Genomic DNA, 9775 nt, shown 5'->3' on the forward strand with positions numbered 1-9775 from the left:
CGCTATCTGCGGGCATCTGCTCTCCAGACCAACATTAGGGGACACAGCCAGGAAGCGACCCTGAATTTATATTCTTCCGGTTTTCTTTTTCATATGTGATCTGACCCATTTTAAAGGCCTCTTTTCGTTCCTATTAACTCCAATTTTAATGGGGGAATTTTCTTCGAACATTCCAAAGATTCTCCCATTACTTCAGAAACTTAATTTGAAATGGTGTAAAAGAAAGAGGTTCAAAATATATGAGGGTGCTTTGGGATTCACTTTACCTTCCATAGTCTTACATGGATTTGAGGAAGGACTTATTTCTACTGTCTTTTGATCAGCAAATCACTGGTTTATCCTTGTGAGAGACTGACGACAGTGAACCGGGCAGGGCAGGCGACAATCACTAAGTGCTTTAACACTTTGGTTTTCAGAAACCCACCTGAGGGGACAGAGTAGTAATATTCCCATTTTACAGATGAGCCCCCAAGTGTCAAGAATATTTGCCTTCATCACTAAGTGCATCCAGAAGCCAGAGACGAAATCCCTCCTGCTGCTGCCTGCACCCACCCTATCACCAGGTCAGTGTCATTTGGTAAAACTACTGCACCTTCTAGATCTGTCTGCCACTTTTCCGCTGGAGGTGGCTCCCTTCACCGCCTGCAAACCTCACAGATTGTTTACTCACTTCCCACCACCCGGTCAATTCCGACTCCAGGCCCGGGAGGACCATTTTAAAGTGTTTCTGCAGACAGACCCTCCGGCCGGCGCCGGAAGTGTTTTATGGACCTGAGAGCCCAGTTAATCCCAGAAGGCGAGGAAGGATTAGTCCCGGGTGTGGGTCGGGGAATCCTGTGTTTTGGTTTAAATCCTATGGGGGGGGGCAGGTGCGGGTCTGGTGGCTTTGGCAATGTGTGCCCCCTCCCCATGAAACTCAGATTTGCGCCAAAGCAGATGAAGAGGGAGGCTTGTGGCCCTTGGCCTCCCGCCCTGAATCCACAGCGAGGAACTGGAGAGGGGGGAGGGGGAGCAAGGGGCGCACAGCAGGAGACTACCATGGACCTAGAGAGCCAGGTCGACAGCGCAGTTATTTGTGCACCCCCCCTCCCCGTTTATCCTTCCAGCACCGTGGAAAGGAGGAGAGCCGCAACCGGAGAGGGAGCCGGAAAGAAACACTTAATCACCGGCGTCTCGCTGCTCGTCACGCGAAGATGGCAGCGGCTCCCCTGGGTTTCAAGGTTCCGGGAAAGGCGTGTGTTCTGTCTTGAGGCGCGCGGGCTGCAGCGCTCCCACCCTCGTCTGGGCGGCCGCCCAGGACTCCTGAAACAGCTCTCAACGCCCGCAAGTGCGCCCCAGCCAGCCCGGTCCAAAGCTGTGGCCGCGGCAGCGAGGCGTCGATGCCGCCCCACCGCGGATGCAAGGGTCTGCGGGCGAAAGCTCAAAGCAGAGGCTTGAGAGGGTGGAGACGGGCACGCACACGTACACACTGGCCCGGGGCACGCAGGAGTGTCACGCTGTGGTCAGTACAAGCCGTGCAGGGCACATTCCTACTAATGATAGCTGGAGGCCGAGGCAGCCTTCTCAGGACGTGCGATTTACCCCACCGCCACCTCACACACATTGCCTCCCAATCCACGCGCAGGCCCTACGGCCAGGTCCCCTCTTTAGGCTCCTGGGTCACTTCGAAGCGCGGAGCAAACAGGTCCTAGCCAGCAGCAGCCACTTCCCGGGAGCTGTGGGGAGATGCACAGGCCTGGTTCTTCTCCCCAGGGCTGACCAGCGTGTGCACATTCTTGCGGTGGAGGCAGGGGTGGGGGGGAACGGGCCAGCAAGGCCTTTCCATCAGAACAGCACACAATCACCGCGGGCTTTCGAAGCACTAGACTGAGCCGAGAGGAGGGAGGGAAAGTGGAGGTCCCAGACGGAGAAGGGCAGCGTGCTTGGAGCTTGGAACCTCGTGTGTGATTTCTGTGTGTGTGTGTGTGTGTGTGTGTGTGTGTGTGTTACAGCGCGGGACACTGGCAAGCGGGTGGTAAAGGGGGCAGAGTTGCAGGCAAGCAACCGAAATCAGCTGTCCCAACCGGGACTGATGAACAGGGCTCTCCGGCCGCAGGCTGTGGAGCTTCAAGCTCAGGGCTGGCGCCTCCAGCGGAGAGGAGCCCAGAGCTTCGGGAGGCGCCACTCGGCCTCTAGCCAGCTCCGTGGGAGGAGCCCAGAGGCGCGCCTGGAGCCAGGGAACCTGCACGAACCCGCCGCCCCCGCAGGCGGCCGTTTAGCTACGCCGCTCTGGACCACTGACGATGGGCGATAAGGAGTTCATAGGCAATCAGCTGTCCCCAGCCCCTAGTCAGCTCCGGCTGATGTGGCCACAGGATGTTACAAGGCTAGGGTGGGCTAGGGGCCTTTTTTCTTTCTTTTCCTTTTTTTTTTTTTTTTTTTTTTTGACTGGGTCTCCCTGTAGACCCAGATGGCCTGGCCTGGAATTTGCTATGTAGACTAGCCTTGCCTCCAACCCACAGCAACCCACCTGTCTCTGCTGGCCTCGAACTCACAGAAATCCACCTGGCCTTATGTGTCATCGAGCCGAGGTAACATGCTTCTGTACCTCTCCAGCTTCCTCTTACAAAATAGCCAAATGTTGGGCCTTTAAATCCCTGGCCACATTTTTCTTTGGAGGGTTGGGGTCTAGTCAGTCCCTTTGAACCACGCCCTCCCAATAGGTCACATAGGCAGGAGAAGAGACATAGCCCTCTTTCTAGTCAATCTAGGGCCTATTCCAAACTTCATGGCTTTGGGTAAGCTGCTTAACAGTTCTGAACCTGGGTCCTCATGTGTAAGGCAAGGAAGGTCAGTCTTAGTGTCCACCTCATAATGGAGTTGTTCTGAGGGTAACATGCTTCCATATGTAAGTGCTTAGACCACTGTGTCTGATACAATGGCACATGTGCTTGTTGTTATGATCTAGTATTCCCTTCCTATGGGTGGGGAGTAAGAAACACCTGAGGCCCATTTGGAGGCAGAGAGGTTTGGGCAGAGTGGAAGAAAGGGCACTGTTATTGCCCACAGAAAAATTAAGACAGAATGGTTTCAAACCTGTCTCTCAGTGGTGAAGTGCAAGAGTACCCCCGCCCCCCCCCACAGTGTATCCCAGACTGGCCTGGAATTTAAGGCAATCCTCCTCTGCCTCAATCCTGCTAGGATTACAGGGATGAGCCATCACACCCTGTGAGAGTGCTCTTTAATGGCATTCACTTAGTCTAGATTAATGGCAAGTTCCAGTCAGGGCTCAGACACCATTACCCACACTCTCCCTACAGTCTTAGGGAACAACAGCACAAGCCCTCCAGCATGCTCTTCCAGGCCACCTGTTATTATTTACTGGGGGTGGGTGGTCAAAGGATAACTTGCTGGTTTGAGTTCTATCCTTCCACCTCAAGGGTTCTGGGGCTTGAACTAAGGCCCTCAGGCTTGGCAGGCCACACTTTTTGATGGTTCAAGGCTACCTCCTTGTAAGTCAGTTCTTGGAGGGGCTAGGAACAAGTCCTCTGCCTTGGGTGGCCCACATTTTACTGACACTCAACTGTAAGTATTGCTTATATGAATAGGATCGGGTAGATTTCAGATTTCAGAAAGGTTCCCATTACTATCCTATGCTAGGGAGAAGTGTGGGGGCAAAACAGAACCTAAAGGGTCAACCAAAATTCATTATACAAGGCTGTTTTGTTTTGTGGGTTTTTTTGGTGTTTTTTTTTTTGGGGGGGGTCTTTTTGAGACAGGGTCTCCCTGTAGCCCCAGCTGGCCTGGAACTCAGAGAGATCTGGCTACCTCTGCCTCCCAGTGCTGGGATTAAAGGTGTGCGCCACCACGCCCAGCACCAGGCTGCTTTTTTTTTTCTCTTTTCAAGGCAAATGGCCTTTCTTATAGGTGGCTACGGGTGGTAGCCTAATCACTTAAAAGGGCTGGCGAGGCGCTGTGGCTCTTAGTAGATCCTTATCTCAACTGTGCGTGCCGGGCTACCAGCCCCGCAAAAGACAAAGAACACAGAGCCTCCAAGGTTTGCTCCTGAGGCCTCGGGTCACCTCTGGGTCTTGTCCTGTACAGCCTTCAAACCCCGACAAGACATTGCCGGCTGGCCCCCTAAACAATTCCTCAGCTCTAAACCACAATTCCAGTTCTCGAGCGCCACCCGGAGAGTTCACATTCCCCATCCTCGGTGGCCGCGTGGTGCGCAAGGGAGAGTCCGAGGGCGGCGGCAACACGCAGCACACAGCATACAGCTCGGCAGCCGCCTCCTCCCTGCACCCTGCAGCACATAAGCAGGAAAAGAAAACGGCAATTACAAACAACCCCAGGCAGTTGTTTGCAAAGAGGAGCAAGCAACCTCAAATAGAAACTACAACTAAAATAATCCCTTCGAGTTCTATTAATTAAAGGTTCTCGAAGGTGGAGCGCAAAGGGGACCCCGCCTTCTTAGGGTGCTTGCACATTGGTCATACCAAGATAATGATGCTCAGCCCCTCCAGAACGCATATTTAATGCTAAGAAGAGAACAAGGTTCGCATCTACAGATTAACCTGTTCTCATTGGATTTTTGAGTCGAACCGTATTTGATCGTGGGGGGAGAGGGCGTCGCTTGAAATATACAGTGAATCTGTATTTAACTGGAATACGTTCCCGTAGCTGTCCGACCACATGTTTGGTCCCTCAGAGAATACACGGTTTCTAGCCTGGGAGGGGGCAGGCGGCCCTCATGGCTCCTCCTTCGGCGGTTTCCTGACGAGGCGCCCATCCTCCCCTAGCACTGGGAACAGAGGCGGCCACATTAATACTCGCGGGCAGCCTGTTCTGACCTATACTGTCATTTTTTCCATCGGTCAGGATCAGGCTGGGGTGGGGGTGGCTATCCTCCGAGAGGCTCTACACGGATCGTTGGGTTTTCCCCGGCGAACTTAACACGGAGGCAAAAGGGGCAGATGGAAACCAGGCCTCGGCTGGCCGGGCGCGCGTAAGCGCCGCACACAGCAGCTCGACGCAAAGCCAGGGCTGGATTTTCGCAGCCCCGGCCCGGCGGCTTCCCCGCGCCGGCGTGATCCTCTCTTCCCAGGCTGAGCAAACAAGCTCTCCAAATTCCGCCCTGGAGACAGCAGCTGTGTGGCAAGGGGGGGCGGGGGGCGAAACTTTTCCACCACAAAAGTATGTGGTGCACAGGTGAAGGCCCACCCCGATTCCGTGCACGTACAGAGACAGCATCTAATCAGTGTCACTGCCAGGAAAACGCTTCCGCGGAGGGCGACACTCCCACCCCCGTCAACCTGCAGGAGGGAGGGTAGATGCAAATGGCGTCTCATGTCGCCCCAGACAGTGCGCTGCACCCGCTGCCGGGACTACGGGCAGACGTTGCAACGGAGTGAGGTACAGCGTCTGGTGACACGAACACACCGAGAGCCCCTTGTGAGCCAGGGTCGCAGTTAAAGAAACTAGGACCACCAGTCCCAGCTTGGGGAGCATTCCCTCCACCCTCATCTCCGGAAGAGTCACCCTTCCTCGACGGGGGATGGGGGGACGAAGAGCAGGGAAACTTTGCAAAACAGTTCTGCGCCTTCTCAGTAAGAGTAACGTGGGTGGCTTTCTTGTTCCAGGCCAACCCACACTACCCGACTCAGGCCTCAGACCTGAGCCTCGCGGACTCTCCTAGAAAAGGAAGTACATTTCAGGCCACCAGCGGATGAGGGGGACACCAAAATGGGGAGTCCCCAATGATTCTGGCAGATGACCAAGTTTGTGTCCTTTCCCTCTCACGCCGGAATGGTGCGCCACTTTGGGGAAGCATGAGACCCACTCCACTGGCCACGAGGCCATGCTTGTCCTCACAGTGGGGCAGATGTTTTCTCTCCAGTACCACCCCCCCACCGGCTCCCGGACACCCCTGGGGAGGCCCAGAGTAGCTTTTTCTCTCCAAAGAGGGGGTGTGAATGTGTCTTGTGCTCCACCGGCTCGCACTCCCGCCGAGCCACCACCGTTGCCTTCCCCGACCCTCTTTCGAAGGGCCCCGGAGTAACCCTGTAGGACGCACCCTCCCCTCAAGCGTAGTGGGGCGCCCCTGGGACTCAGGCCGGGATGGCGGTTCCGGTCGTTCCGGGATTTGCGTGCAAGAAGAAAACAAGGCCGGTGACTGAAAGAGCAGAGCCTCCATGCCTGGGGCTCAGACACCCGCACAATCTCCGCTCGGGCCTCACTGTCGTCTGGAGGGGGCCCGGCTGGCGTCCCCTGCCCCCCACCCCCAGCTGATCGTCCTTCTCCCGCCCCGCGCCGCACCACGCGGAGCTCCGAGCGCCCAGTCTCCCACACCGCGTCTCCATAAAACGCGCGCCTCCCGGGCTCGGGGCTCCGCCGGCTCCCAGAACCCCGACTACTCCGTTTCCACCTTGGGCTGCAAAAGCTGCCGCCCCGCGCCACCCCGCCCGGCCGGGTCCTTGTCCCAGGCCGGCTCCCCTGCCAGCTGCGCGGCCACCGCCGCACGTGACCCGCCCCCGTCGCAGCTTCCGCTGAGCTGCCTGTTCCGGAGCACAAACAATTTCTGCTCAGACTCGGGGTCTTTCGGGCCCTGGCGGTCTCTCCTCCCTGCCCCCCTTCCGGGAACGAGAACTCAAAACAACTCGCTGACCTTCGGGCGGACCAGCTCCGTCTTCCAGCGACTCCGGCATTCCGCTCAAACCCAGCAGCCTCGGCTTCTAAGATTTCACTCGGCGCTGGGCTAGGGGGAGGGGGGAATTTCTGCGGGAGGGGGTGTCTCAGATCGAAAGAGCCACTTCACGCTCTTTCCCTTTCTCCGAAGTGAGTTTTTTAGACTCTCCGGAGGCCCTAGGGAAACTCGAGCAGCCGCGCGCAACGGACCCCTCCCTCTGCGCCCTGCACACACCTCCTTTTCTAGTGTGACCCGATTTCCAGGGTCAGCAGCAGAGGGCCTGGCTAGCTTCGGAAATCCCACCAAGCGGTGGCCTGTGAGACTCGGCAGAGCTGGGATAAGGGGGCTAATACTGGTGGCTCCCTCTTCTACAATTTATGTTAGGTCTACGCTTTGCAAAGCAGGAAACTGAGGCACAGCAGTTACCCTGCGAGTTAACTGAGAATGTGAACCCAGGTCTCTCAAAGTCCAAATTGGTTAAATGGGCTGTAGCAGTCACCTTGGTATCCAAAGTACAGACCTAGTGTTCACTTGACACCTATATATTTTGCATGGAGCATTGTGGTTGGCATATAGGAGGCATTGGGTAAGTATTGAGAGGATGTCTGAATAAATGATTTTACAGAAAACCATAACCATTATTCCTTCTAAGAGGATTGACCTGGTTGAATAAAACCTGTAACTCTTTTTTTTTTCTTTGTTTCCAGGTAACCATGAGAATCTTATTCAAATATACATTAACTTCCCATTCCTACCTTTGCTCCAACCCCTACCCAAGTCAGTCAGCCTGGCAAGCATTTGAATTTGCTGGGGCACATACCCCAAGCACCTGCTCATTGGTCTCAGACATCTCCCCCCAAACACACACACACACACACACACACACACACACACACACATTGCTTGCTCTGTATTCTTAATGTTGAGGGCCAAGCAGCCTGGAGTTGCAATTGAAGACATTTCTGACACAGCAAGAGCAAGAAGAGTGATTTACTGACTTCCCTTTCTCAGGGTATGGAGCTGGGAAATCTAGAAAATCTACCTAGTTTCTGCAGTTCAGTAGTTGATTTTTTTTTTTTTTTTTCCTTTGAGGCTGTCTTACTCTGTAGCTGGCCTAGAATTCCCAGCAACCCTCCTGCCTCAGCTTCTAGAGTGCTGGAATTACGGGCAGGAGCCACCACTCCTCCTGCAGTGATTTTTAAAAGAGATTTTTTATTTTTAATTATGTGTGTCTGTGCACATGAGTAGGAGTGCCCACAGAGACCAGAGGCAGTCAGACATTACCCACCCCCACCTCCAAGCTGGAGTTACAGGCATTTCTGAGCCACCTGAAATGGATTCTGGGAATCAAACTTGGGTCCTCTGAAAGAGCAGTACACACCTTAAACCACAGAGCCATCCCTCCAGCCCTTGATGGTTAACTTTGTGAATTCAGAGACTGCTCTATGCAGCTTGCTTCACAGTGACAGTCCTCACCAGCTGAGAGGTCACATCTCCAGGAAAGCAGCCCTATCGGCTGTAACAGACAGGCACTCTGATACTGGTCAGTGGGATGACATCTGTGATCTGGAGAGCTGCCACGGGTACTCTATGCCGTCCCGCTCCTTCCGGTGGCCCAAGACAGGATGTGATTCCAAAACATTCTCATATTTAGCTAGTGCAGTAGAATGCATTTTTACCATATCATGCCCCACCCCATTTCCTAACTAAGCAGTTAACCCTTCTATGCCATTGATTTGATACCCTTGAAATGAGGACAGATTTCACTTTGGGTCACCTGAAAGTAAACTTGTTCATTCAGTATTACTCTGTAGGGTGTATGAGGCAGTGCAGGGAATAGGAAAGATGCCTGCTCTGTTTTTGGTTATTACTGTAATCCTGCCTTTTCCTCTGCATTTCACCCTCCTCCTCTACCCCTCCCTCTCTTTCTGACAGTTGTCTGTTTTGGCTCATTTTCCTATGATTATTGACCAAGAAATGAAAATGTGTATTTTCTAAGTTACAACCCAATCTGGATTCCAAGGCTGGGGTTCTGGCTGCCTCTTTTACAGTCTGGAGTGGCCAGTAGGACCCTGTAACCTCAGCCTGAGACTTGCCCTATGTGGGGAGCATCTGAGAATTTCCAAGGAGCTCATCGGCCTCAATTCTGAGTTGCTAGATTATAGCTGAGAACAGCTTTGCAGAAACTCACTCACCCCTTATGCAGAAGGGACTGGTGACAAGTGATGCTGAACCGGAGGTTCGAGATGCTAATTTGATTTATTATCTGTGTACAGCCTGGGGAGGAGAAAGGCTCATAAAAGTGTTCTAGGCTGGTCATTCTGAATGTGAGCGTTTATTTATCTGCAAAGCTGCCGAATGTCCCTGCAGGAAGTCGCGGGCGCAGCAACCCCTGACTGCACAGACAAAAGTCTCCCTTGCACACAGGGCTGCTTTGATTGTTTCCAACAGCTTTGTGTTTTCCCTGGGGGGAAGAGGAGAGTCACAGAGCCAGTTTTCTTCCTCTTTTCTCACGCTGCAGAGGAAGTGATGTTATGGAAACAGTGGCATTGACTTGGCCTGCAAACCACATTGGGCAGGGGAGAGTTGGGAAAGGCTCCAGGCAAGGTGACGGCAGTCCTACTGCTCTGCTGCTCCAGGGCCCAAGAAACACCAGCTGGCTTTGAGCACAGGGACAGTGGGTACACAATGGCTTGAAGCAAGAGAAGTTATACTTGGGAATCATTTCCTGAGGACAAAGGTCCCTGAGACATGGGTGATTCTTGAGCCCTGAGTCTGGCCCTAGTTAGGAAGGACACATGTTTCATTCACTCAATCTTTAAAAATCTACTTGGGGGTGCTGCTGGAGAGATGGCTCAATGGCTAATAGTGCTTGCTACACAATTATGAGAACTGGATTTCAGATCCCAGCACTCAAGTAACAAGCCATGTATCCCACAAACACAGGAGGATCCCTAGGGCTTTTTGGCTTCTAGCTTAGCCAAGATGTGGGCCCCAGGTTCAGGAAGAGCCCCTGCCTCAAAGGAATAGTTGGAGAGTGATGGAAAAGGGCACCCCATGACCTTGTCTGGCTTCTGAATGCCTGCACTCTCACAAAAACACATATTT

At 53.7% G+C, this 9775-nt stretch overlaps 1 protein-coding gene across 3 annotated transcripts in view; it reads right to left on the reverse strand.

Moving 5' to 3' along the window:
- Positions 1-6968, reverse strand: part of Bcor (BCL6 corepressor) — a 126540-nt gene extending 119572 nt beyond the window's left edge. For 2 of the 3 annotated variants that reach the window (XM_008842873.2, XM_017800600.1), the window contains exon 1: positions 6647-6968. The gene's annotated coding sequence lies outside the window, so the exon portion shown is untranslated. The remainder of the gene's footprint in view (positions 1-6646) is intronic. The other variant, XM_029568349.1, reaches the window with a different exon arrangement.
- Positions 6969-9775: the final 2807 nt, after the last annotated feature.

The sequence above is a fragment of the Nannospalax galili genome, unplaced genomic scaffold, assembly GCF_000622305.1.
Source record: "Nannospalax galili isolate Female #2095 unplaced genomic scaffold, S.galili_v1.0 scaffold270, whole genome shotgun sequence".
Taxonomy (NCBI): domain Eukaryota; kingdom Metazoa; phylum Chordata; class Mammalia; order Rodentia; family Spalacidae; genus Nannospalax; species Nannospalax galili.